Below are 12651 nucleotides of genomic sequence, written 5' to 3' on the forward strand. Positions count from 1 at the left end.
GCGGCTCTGGGTGTGTTTCTCTTAGCCATTAAAAATGACTGAATGTAAATATAGCTCGGACTGGTGTTTTCCAAATGGTTATATAAAACTACGAAACTTTCCGAATGTAAAATACATACTTGCCAACCTCCAACATGAGAAAATCTGGTCATGACAAGATTTGGAAAGTACAAAAAATCTGGTCATAGCGCGTTACGACATTCACGACATATTTACCCTGCATTTCATAGGTATATCCGATAGAAATAAGTGTTAAAACTTATGTGAATTACTTTATTGCAAAGAAGCATTTTAACTAACAGTTGCTTATATGAATTTTGTAAAGTGATCTGACACAGAAAATGGTATGTTGTGTTCAGCTAAAGAAAAATGCAAAAAGAGTTTCTGCTACATTAACCTTGCTTTTGAACTCTGTAAACGATGGTATGTTGGTTATGTCCACACACTTGTAGTCTGAACGCTCCATTGGCCACTCTTTGTAGAATAGCTTGACCTCCTCCTTCACCAGTTTGAACTTGAAGATGTGGGGGGATTTGTGGCCGGACAACTGGACTGGGGATTCCAAGGCAAGGCCCCTGTAGTCCCAAATGTTTTCCAGGAATGTTGTCGTTGGTTCCGGATGGTACGACTGGTGGATTTCCGCATGACGATGTACAAGGCTTTTAATGGCCATGTTGCCAATTTGGATGGACAAGCGAGAAAATAGCTGGTCCACATCTTCATGGGTATGTCCTACCATCAAAAAGGACAATGCAGCAATAAACAAGGGGAACATGTGAATTATTTTTGAAAAAAGAAGATATGAAAATTGTGTGGTTAATTTTCCATAACATTTGTCATGACTTTTTTAATATTATACTGTTCACTATAACTATGACAATTTTATTCATAAACTGAAACAGTGATGAAAGTTATTCCCAGTTATGTGTAATTAATAATCCATTATTTAAATATATATCGAACGAATCCATCTTAAAGTGGTGGAAACTGTCCTTTGCTTAATTATTTTCAAAACTTACAGTTAGCTAGCACTCTTAAAAATTTGAAAATCATATAAACAATTGAATGAGAATGTTTAAGGACATTAGTATACCCCCGCTCCGAAGGAATACTGCTTTACCCTTGAGTCTGTCTGTCTGTCTGTCCGTTCGTAACAAATTTTACAGTGTCGTGGGATATATATTTTTTTACCAATCGGACGTCAACTTCCTGTTAAATAATGACTTTGTTTATTTTTAGCCAAAATTTTCAAAAAAAAATTTCGTCAAATATTTCTCAGCAGCTATTTATTGCAGATGCTTGAAATTTTTACACAATGTTTGTTAAGGCATGTCATGCATACCGTGGGATATATTTTTGTACCAATCGGACGTCAACTTCCTGTTAAATGAGTACTTTGTTTATTTTAGCCAAAATTTTCAAATAAATTTTCCTCAAAGATTTCTCAGCAGCTATTTATCGCAGATGCTTGAAATTTTAACACACTATTTGTTTAGGCATGCCATATTGTGGGATATATTTCTGTAGCAAAAGACATCCAACAAGGGAACAAGGCAAGTGCAAACATGAATAATGAAAAATACGTAAATTAAGTTATTATTCCTACTGTTTGTTTGTTCGTGATTGTGTGAATACAAAAAATAAAATCTGGAAACATAGCTGTATAAAAAATCTATTTATTACATTAACTTGTGATAAGATGGCAACCTTGGAAGATTTGTCTTTGCCTGATACATGTTGTCCACTATTATTGAGCAATACTTCTGTGGGTTGTCTTTTGCTTTCTTTATATGTTTGTAGTACTTTTCCCTTGCAATTCTAAATAAAATTAACAAATTCTCACACATCTTTGAATATTGACATTTGCCTTAAATGATCTCCAGTCCTCTGCAATGTTTGATAACTCCTAATTATCCAGAATTTTTATTCAACAATAAACTTATGTATATCTAGTACTGATGCATCATGGTAAAAGTAGAAAATATGAATTCACAAGAACAACTGAATGTTTGGAGATTACCTCTGGACCAATAAATGGGCCCTCTTTTGCTCTTCGATGAGGAGTCGTTCTCTCTTAGAAAGATTTGCTGATTTCGCTTTTCTGATCATCGAACATTCTTTGCATTCCGTAAATGAAGATCTCTACAACAAAATAATTTAAAAAATTGATTACATGAGCATTAAAGAGGGTAACGCACAAACCCATGATTTACAATTTAAAATATCCAATTTTAATTTACACAATTTCCATACATTTTATATAATATTATCATATAATCATATAAAAAGATTAACATTTGATCAATTACAGTGTTTAAAAGTTAATAAATTTAATTAAAAATAGAATGAGTTGTCAGGCCAACACATAAATAGCGAAGCGAAGGAGAATGTGAACTTGTTTTTTATCATAGCATCAACCTCTTTTTAACTAATTTTATACAGCAATCATAATCACAAAACACTTAAACTCAATGTCCAAAACAACTTAAATTGTTTACACTTGGAATGTCAGATGAGTTTTAACTACTTGTGAACCAACAGATGATGACTTATGAATACGTGAAACCTCAAATTTTGTATATATTTTTGTATCATAGTCAAAAAGTAAAAAATCTTTTTGAGTCACTGTGTCACTTTAAATAACATACATTAATTATCAAAATTAGTTATAATTAAAAAAAAATATATTAGAAAAAATTATCCAAAGATTCATTTTCTCTGAAAAATAAATATTCTGTTCTTTAAAAATAAAATCTATAAAAATGTAAAATTTTGAAGAAAAAAACCCATCAAACAACATGCATGGCATGTCTTTACAAAATTACCTCAGAAGCCTTTACTTCAGAGAACCGTTCTATGACCAGGCGCCTGAAATGCTTCAAGTAGGTATGGGTTGTCATAACTCTGCACATAGGCCTGGTACATATTTTGTTTGGAATAGCAGGTTGGAAGCATGATCAGTCAAGTGTTAGGCTGCACTTCCCCATGACTAACAGCTGAGTCCCTTATGAAATTGACTGCATCCGCTGTCCGTGGTTTGTCATACTTCTGTCCATCTCTTGAATTCTTTGCAAGTGAAGTTTTTCCCTTCAGCTCATAATACCTGAGAATTATAGAAAATACGTCCAGTATTTCCACACTGCTTGTTTCATATAAGTTTCATGTGACTTAAAATTTGAGCATATTACAGACCCGCAAGAAGCAAAAAAATAATTTCAGTGCAGACGTCCGTGAAAACATTACACATTAAAACACCCAGTGCACTTATAAAATAGACAAAGGTCATCTGCGTTTGATTCTTGAATTGCATTTCCTACAGTAACTTTGAGATTATTTTGTACCAAATCATGGTAACGCTGTTGTTTTAACAGTAATTTTAATTTATTAAAGCATCTTTCTGCAGGATTCAAGTCTGAGGAGTATGTCGGAAGAATAAAATATGTGACCCCCATTCGATTAAAAAATCTTGTTAGCTCAATCTCTGCTTGATATATGTGTATAGAAGAATTGTCCACGATTATAACGTCGCCAGGTTCAATCGCTGGAACACCACTTGGTGTAAAAGTTTCCGAAGCTTCAGCCCAAAAGTTCAAGAATGCTTGGGCATTAGACGGTCCATCTACAAAATTGAAATAAGCAGGTCCATCTAATGAAACGAACAGATTGAGAGTAATATTTGCATTTGGAATAAATCTCCCTAGCTAAATTGCCCTTTCGTTATATAGACTGTCGCCATAAAATCGATGAGCAACAGTTGTTTTAAATCCTCTTTCATCGACAAATGTAACTTTTCTTGGGTTTATTTGACTACATGTAACAAAATCTATGTATGTTTGTGTGTACTGCATATTTTCAGCAGTAAAACGCTCCTTTGCCATCCTTTTGGTTTTTTTTTTAATGTAAATCTTCCAGATGGAAGAAATTTAAGAACTGCATTGGAAATATCTTTTTCTGTTATATCAGGGGTGGGACTAAACTATTTCAGCTTTTCTACGATTTCTTTGTAGGTAGTAGTCGGTTTTTCGCGTAAACAAGTTTCAATAAAAGCAACGTCATCTTCGCTAAGTTTCCTTGTTTTTTTTCACCACGTTGTCCTGCGCAAGCGACCCCTTCTTCACAATATTTCAGCCAAATTCTTATGACGGTAGAAGAATGTGTATTAAATTTTTTTGAAACTTTACCTAACTCTCCTCTGGGAATGAACCCCGTCTCAGCGATGGCCCCACTTGTTTTTAAACTTGTTACTACTGATGTTCTAAAGTCTTCAGACAACGCCTTGCCTTGTGTATATTCTCTCCCGAAATGGGATCTTCTCATATTTTCTCTTAAATATTTTCACTCACTTTGCTGATAATAAATAAGATATTTTTCGATCGATTTAACTTGTATAGCAAGTTAGAAACGAAACGCTGAGGTGGATTGAAAATACTCTTACTTTCATCACCGTTTCAATCCAATGTTTTCTCAGACGTCCGCGTCAATTTGTCCCCGCCCATTTTAAATGTTTTGACTGTAACAGGTGAAGTTGACGTAAGCTGTATGTTTCCAATCTTGCCAGTTAATGTTCCGCGGTATTATTCCGTTTTTCAATTTCTCTATGACCACAAGACTCACAATGAAAAAGGAGTATTTTTCTCACATGGGAGCTCCTTCAGTGTTTCCGGTGAGGCTAAAGAAGAATAATGTCTATCTTCACACCCGGGTACGTCGTCCCCTCCTCCGGAAACTCCTGGCGAAGATCCACATCAAGCGAAAGTACTTCACTGTCTTTGACCTCAACATCCAGGACGTCCATTGCTGATAAAAATCAAAGTACTGAAGTACTGAAAGCCGGGCTCTTTTGGTGTGTCTTTATGCATATTGTGTAGTAAAGCTGAAAATTCTCTCTCTCTCTCTCTCTCTCTCTCTCTCTCTCTCTCTCTCTCTCTCTCTCTCTCTCTCTCTCTCATGCTTTTAATGTCGGCAAAGCGTCAGAGAGCGACCAAATTTTGTAAGCGGCTATAAACAAAAGTATGTCTGTCTAGTAGAAAAAAGTTCAACAGTTGCTGCCTTGAATTTTGCAACAAGCGTTATATATTGATTATATTCAATCCCCATTTCTTCAACGCGCAGCAAAGTATTTCATAACAATTCATGCGCATTATACATTGTATGTGTCCAAAACGCATAGTCTTGTTTTTAAAGCACGTTATTAATTAGAAAACTAAAAAAGATAAACAATTCTCTCGAATTTAAAAAAAAAACAAAAACAAAATGCCAGCACTTTTGACAAAGCATGGCTCTTTGTGTAACTATTTGGTATAGCGGAAGCTTTTACTTTGACGCTGTTTGGTTTTTTGTTTACATTTGAAGTTGTGCTATTTATAGTAACATTGGCGATTTGCCTGCCTAGAGCCAGGACTCTGCTTACAGCAGAGCCCGGCTAAAAACAAAAGGTAAGTAACAGTCCCTAATTAATTATGTTAACTTATTAAAATGTGTTATTGTCCCCCGCCGCAACGCGGTGCGGGGACATAGAAATGCCGGGCGTCCGTCCGTGCGTCTGTGCGTCCGTGTGTCCGTCCGTCACACTTTTTTGTAAGCGCTCTCATGCCTACAAATTTTGACGGATTTTCATTAAATTTATACCAAATGTATATACCACTATTACCTTGGTCAAGTTCGAAAATCAGCATTGGTCGATACTTTTTGTTGGAGTTATGGTACTTTGACCGCAATAATGACTCTGTCTTATCCAAAAATGACCTTGTAAGCGCTCTCATGCCTACAAATTTTGACGGATTTTCACTAAATGTATACCAATTGTATATACCACTATTACCTTGGACGAGTTCGAAAATCAGCATTGGTCGATACTTTTTGTTGGAGTTATGAGACTTTGACCGCAATTATGACTCTGTTTTATCGAAAAAATTGACCTTGTAAGCGCTCTCATGCCTACAAATTTTGACAGATTTTCATTAAATTTATACCAAATGTTTATACCACTATTACCTTGGTCAAGTTCGAAAATCAGCATTGGTCGATGGACTCGATACTAGTATACTGCTTGACCGGCGGGGGACTCAGGAATTCTATTCTTGTTATAAGAGAATATTTATATAACAATATAATTTTATTTATCAGAAAGTTAATGACAGATTACTAATCAGTCTACAGAATATACATATGCACTCATATCATGGTCCTGCATCTCAACGGCCTCCTGCAGCATAAGAATACACTACATTACGTTTGTTTGAAGCATTTTTCAATTAACTTCCTCCATAGTCCACCTGACCACAATACCATCACACAGCCACAGTAGTGAACAGGGATCAGCCTATCGATGATACATTGTATACCTGGGGCAGATACAGGTTCTCTAAATAAAAACTTATCCCACGACAAGCTGTACAATATTTTACTCACTGAGTCCCCACATTTCTCCACTTATATTGTACTTCAACCATAATCAATTCCCGAATTGATTCGAACCTGTATTCAAACTTATTGTCAAAGAGAACGAACTACTTATCTAAACAGTATCGCACACTGTTTTTTCTACACATGAAAATTCTCTCAATAAACCTGACAAATAGTTTTGTAATACATAAAAAATAATTAAAAATAAAATTTTAATTTAAAAAATCAAAATTTTAGAGTAATCGATGTCTTTACTGACTGATGAAAATTCAGCATTAATGAAAAATAACTCGTACTACAACAAATTCCAAGATATTTTTAAATGCCAAAGTACTGCATATTTACAAATTAAGAAACACGAATTCCTTTTTTGAACCATATGAACTGCTCAGCAGTTACTAGACGGGGACAGTAAGCATTTCCTTCCTTAAAGTGATATATCGCAATAAAGATAATTAACAATAAGGGGGCTTATACATATTTTAACTATTATACTTTAATTTTATTTATGGTAAATACATTACTGGGGATTTTACTTTCTTCCAAATTTTGAAAATTTTTCATTGGCTGATAGGATGAGGACCGCGAATTATATTTACAATAGGTTGCACCACCAGCCCCCGCTCCCGTCTCGTTCAATGCCAAAGACACATCACTATCAGGGACTGAATCTGTCTCATTTGCTAACCAATTCTCAGAACTGACTCCATGATAAGGTTTTAAATGGTCCACGTGTACAACAAGCTTATCACTTTCTGGGGATTTCTGAATTTTATAAGTAACGTCACTTAATTTTATTTAAATCATATACAGTCCTATCCAACCGAGGCCCAATTTCAGATTTGCTCTAGGGGGATACCACCTCCACACCATATCCCCACTCTTAAAATCTCTAGGATTTAACCCTCTATCGTAATATTTCTTATGACGAATTGCTGCCTTTTTACTCTGAGAATTTGCTAACTCAAAAGCTTTATTTATTGCAGATTTAACCCATTCTACGTATTGAATTGGACAAGAAGACATGTTTGAAGTACCTGTCATAACATCAATTGGTAAATTCATTTCCCTTCCAGTCATCGACAAATTTGGAGAACAATGAGTATTGTCGTGAGTCGTGGCTCTATCGGCCATGAGAACATAGGGTAAATGATCGTCCCAGTCATTTCTTGATTCGTTGACTAAAAGTGATAGCATTTTCTGGTAATGTGGCATTAACACGTACAACTAAACCAAAAGATTGAGGCATGTAACTACAACTACGAGTTTTCTTAATTTCCAATTTTTCAAAAAATACATTTAAGGTGTAATATCCTTCTGCTATTAATTTTACCATATCTTTTTTAAAAATTTTCATATTGATTTTCATGAAAGTCAATATCAATAGATTCAGATGAAACAAAGTTGAAGTGATGAAGCGCTGCTAGATTTTTCAAAAATTGATAATGTGTCTAATCATGTTATGAAGAAAACTAGACATAGTGAATAGAAAAAGCAAAATTTTACCACCGCAGCGTAAAATTAAAAATATTAAATGTTAATGAAAATAAAATATAGTTATATATATTGCCAAATTAGAAAACATAATGAAGCGGTGCTTTTTAGTTCAGAATAGCACTTTGTTGCATAGGTTTGTAACAAAAATTGCTTCAATTAGCAAGAGTTATCTTTCTTTACCATAGACTATTGAAGGTTTTACATACATGTTTTACATACAGTACATGATAAATTGCCACAGTTTCTTATTAATCAGAAATGTTTTCTGTTTTTAAATTTGGATAAGATAATAGTTCATGTGAATGGATCCATATGTTTTAGAAATGCTAAAAATGTAAACCAGTCGTGAGAGCATTTTGTTTTGTTATACTTTCATGTTAAATACTGAAATCTGATTGGTTAAGACGCAGTTCATAATCCTTTCTATTACCCTCAGCGTTAGCAACGCACTTAGCAACGGGTAACATTAAAAAATGTTACATGCGCGAAAATTATGCGCGTACGGTTCGCTGTAGAATTCACGTTATTCCTATATAAAAGCAGTAAAATTTTCTTAAAAATTAAGACATTCAGTATAACAAAATAAATAGTGCCTGTTTGGGAGGATAACAGTTGAAATTGACACCCCGAGAAAACCATTGTCAACCGAACGTGAATTCTACAGCGAACCGTACGCGCATTATTTTCGCGCATGTAACATATTTTAATGTTACCCGTTGCTAAGTGCGTTACTAACGCTGAGGGTAATAGAAAATATTATTAACTGCGTCTTAACCAATCAGATTTCAGTATTTAACATGAATGTATAACAATATTATTTGTTTAATTTTGTTGTCCCATATCTGCTCTCTCAGATAAGAAAACCCATATTCAATTTTAAACATTTGAAATGTTATGTTTCAAACGATGTTAAGAGTCTCGAGTTTGCAATTGTCTTGGTCACGTTTTTCTCATTATTATAATTCATTCACCTTTGTGAACGAGCTATAAATGGGGAGAGAGAGCAAAATTTCATCCACAATTCTCTGGCCTAAAACATCAAACACGTACTGTTCATGTACTGAACTAGTACATAAAATTTAGTAATGTTTCTAAAAAAATTAATCCATTTGAGGAGGGAAGGGGTATACATGTACATGTAGATACTGCCTCATTAAAATTTTGATAAATATAATTCGCTTCTTACATGTTTTTGTGAAAGTTTTCTTTACTTTTTTACATTTGTCAAAGGTTTGGGTTTAGTTCGTTTGGTTCAAATTTCCTCTTTCTTTTTTTTTTTTTTATAATTTATAATATTAAATAAATGTCACCTTCCAACACAAATTGGGGCCCAGCACTACTTCCGTTATTGCTACATGCCTTAATAATTGTGAGTTAACAGAAACAAAGTGAGATATTTTCTACAGAAGTTATCTCTCTTATCAGAGGGACATTCCACCTTAAAAATTTCACTTTCAAATTTTCTACCTTGGTCAGTATGTATTTGTTTTGGCGTGCCAAATCTACAGAAAAATACAGTTACAATTTTATCTGCTACTGTTAGAGTCATGTGATTTGGAACGGCATATGCTTCAACCCATTTTGAAAAAAAAAATGAAAGAACTATGATATATTCATTGTCTGTAATAGGGCAAGGACCCACAATATATATTCCAATTTTGTCTAAAGGCCAACCAACTAAAGATTGTTGTAAAGGGGACTTGGTAAAACCAGGACCACGTTTACTCTGGCACAATACCTACATCAGAATCTATTCCAGTCCAGTAAAATCTTTCTTTAACAGATTTACAAACTCTATTTCTTCCTAAATGACCTGTAATCTATGCAAAAACGAATTGAACCATCTTTCTTTTTCACTAACAAAATAGGACTAGCCCAAGGTCCAGAACTAGGTTCTATGATATCGTCATCTAACATTTTGTCAATTTCATTGTCAACTATTTCTTTTTTTACAGAAAGTCTTCTAGGAGGAAGTTTAATGGGCATCGCCTGTGGCAATGGTATGTTTAACATAACCAGTTCTATCCAGTTTTCTATCAGGACCCATAAAAATGTCTTGATATGCTATCAGTAAATCTTTGATTTGTTCAATCTGACTTCCAGTAAGGGACTTTGATATATTCTCAAAAATAGATTTCAAACGCTCTGGGACAACTTTATCTGAAGACTGACTAACGATTTCAGAGTTTTCTTGAATTGAATTCACTGCATGTAACATTGTTGACAATTTCTACTGAACCTATTGTTTGTCCTGTGTGATGAAGTCTTCTGAAATGTTTACAATGGGTATCGAAAATGATGATTGATTTGTCTTTAGAATTAATTTAGATATAACAACACCTACATGTACGTCATCTAAATTGTTGAGCTCAAAAGTCATGTTCTCAGCATTTTCTGTCAAAAATGAGTCTAAATTCCCAATTATTGTTGTTGTAGAGTTTAGGAGAATTGTCAAAGATTCGCTGATCTTAATTCTGGACACGATGTTATTGTTTACTTTGAAAAGTTCAACAAACTTGTCTCTAGGTTCAAGATATGATTTAGCTACATGCACGGCAATGTCATTGTTTTCTAAAAAATCAAATCCTAAAATTTCTTAAAAATCACCTATGTCAGCTATTATGAAATCTTGAGTGAAGTCAATGTCTCCAAGCTGAAATGACAATGAGCTTTTTCCATAAGTTTTGATAATTCCACCATCCGCAGCTGTCATTGTATTGAATACACTCCCCAACTGTGTAGGTGCGTTCTCAAGGTATTCAAATGTTTTGGATGACAAACCAGTGTCAATCAAAAAATTCACTTTCACACCATTAATTTTCACCTCTGCAAAGAGACATGGCTTATTAATGCTATTTAATTGAATAACAAGGCCATCTTCAAATTGGGCCTGCGTGGGTTGTACTTTCGGCCTCAAGAACAACCCTTTCTAGTTTAACGAGTCAGACTTTGTTTTTGCTTGACATCCTTGTCTGTTTTCTGTTTTTCAGGACAGTCGTAAGAAAGATGACCTTTTGCATGACATATGTAACAGTCAACATCATCCATATTTCTGGAGAACCCTCGACCACGACCTCTACCAAAACCACTTCCACGAGAATAAAAAGATCCCCTCTGACTACCAGAATTAATGATGCCGTCAAGATCTGAATTTGTCTCAACAAGTTTACTTATATCTGAATTTGTTTACGCAAATCATTTTCCAGAGATTTTTCTTTACCCACTTTTGCACTAACTGATCTAACCCCAGATTCCTCATACCCAAAAGAGTCTCTTTTGGTTTTACTAATGTAATTTTTGAACCATCAAAAGCCTCATAATCCGTAGCCAGAGCTATTGTACCATCTAAGGACTAAGGACTTGGGGTGATTGAGCGAAACATGCTTTTTAAGATCTTAAATACCCAGACCATTGATAAATTGTTCAATAACATTTATTTCTCTAAAAGAATTGGGAACTTCGGGATAGGCCAAACAACTCAATCTACGCAATGCAAATCCATAGTCAGAGACAGACTCCTGCTTTTGTCTCCATTAGTTTCTAAATTCAAACATATAAGAAAAAACTCTTTCTGCAGGACTAAATCAATTTTACAAAACAGATTTCAATAAATCATAATTATTCAACTCGTTGTAAGTAAAATCACCAAGAATCTTTTGTGATGAACCTCTTAAACATATAACTAATTATTGCGCTTTTTCGTGAACTGGCCACCTATTTCATGATGGCACATGTTCAAATTAGGCATGGGCACGATTACTCAAAAATATAATCGATTATTAATCGATTACATAGGGCAATTTTGTGTAATCGATTATTAATCGATTACTCTCATTTTTGTCCAGTAATCGATTACTTTATAACATGTAATCGATTAATTATCGATTACTTAAAAAAAAATCATTAAAATGTGCATGGTACCTATTCAGAACATCAAGTTAATTTGGTTTTATTAAAGATGTATTTGTTATGAATGATATGAAAATTTCAGACTTTATATTTCAATCTTAATAATATAACATTGTATAATTTCTACTGCGTATTAAATCAAAAGCAATTATAAAGAGAGGTCTGTCATTTAAATTATGAAAACAAAGGTTTTTTCTTGGAAGTTAACGACTTTGTATGAAATCTTGACCTTGCACCATTAACATCATAATCATTCAGTTGTTATTGATAATTTCTCGACAATAAGAATTAGATTAAAATTTTGAAAATATCATCGGCAATATCCAAAGAACTTTCAGGGAACCTTGATTCATGATTTGAATGAATTGTGTTTGGAGCTCATGATTGTTCTGATAATTATATAGATAATTTTCTTTAATAGATCCTTATTGGGGCTATTTCAATTGTTATCTAAACATGATTAAGGTGGTCACACCTCATTATCCCAGCGGGCATTTCCACGTTGAATCAACGTTGAATCAACGTCACCCTTCAACGTTGAATCAACGTTGAATTTTGGTTGCATATGAAAGTTGAGGCAACGTTTAAGTATCAACGTTGTTTCAACGTCAGATATCAACGTTGAATACATGGTGAAAACAGGTTGATTTTTGGTTGAAATAACGTTAATATTAAGTTGAATATTGACACTTTATTGAGGCATGGATACTGTTTATTTTAAATGTTGAAATTAGGTTGAAACCCTTAAACTATATTAACTTTCCATTTAAACGTTGAAATTGGGTTGAAACAGTGTTGGACCAATAAACACATAACTGAATGATTTTTTCGAACAATGTT

General features: G+C 34.0%; 1 long non-coding RNA gene across 1 annotated transcript; it reads right to left on the reverse strand.

The window, feature by feature from the left end:
• Positions 1-1475: 1475 nt before the first annotated feature.
• On the reverse strand, positions 1476-2896 carry LOC136271557 (uncharacterized). Its single transcript, XR_010709473.1, has 3 exons — positions 2826-2896; positions 2021-2142; positions 1476-1818 (listed from the first exon to the last, which is right to left on the reverse strand). It is a non-coding gene; the product is annotated as an uncharacterized lncRNA (long non-coding RNA).
• Positions 2897-12651: the final 9755 nt, after the last annotated feature.

Source organism: Magallana gigas, chromosome 9 (genome assembly GCF_963853765.1).
Source record: "Magallana gigas chromosome 9, xbMagGiga1.1, whole genome shotgun sequence".
NCBI classification, from domain to species: Eukaryota; Metazoa; Mollusca; class Bivalvia; order Ostreida; family Ostreidae; genus Magallana; species Magallana gigas.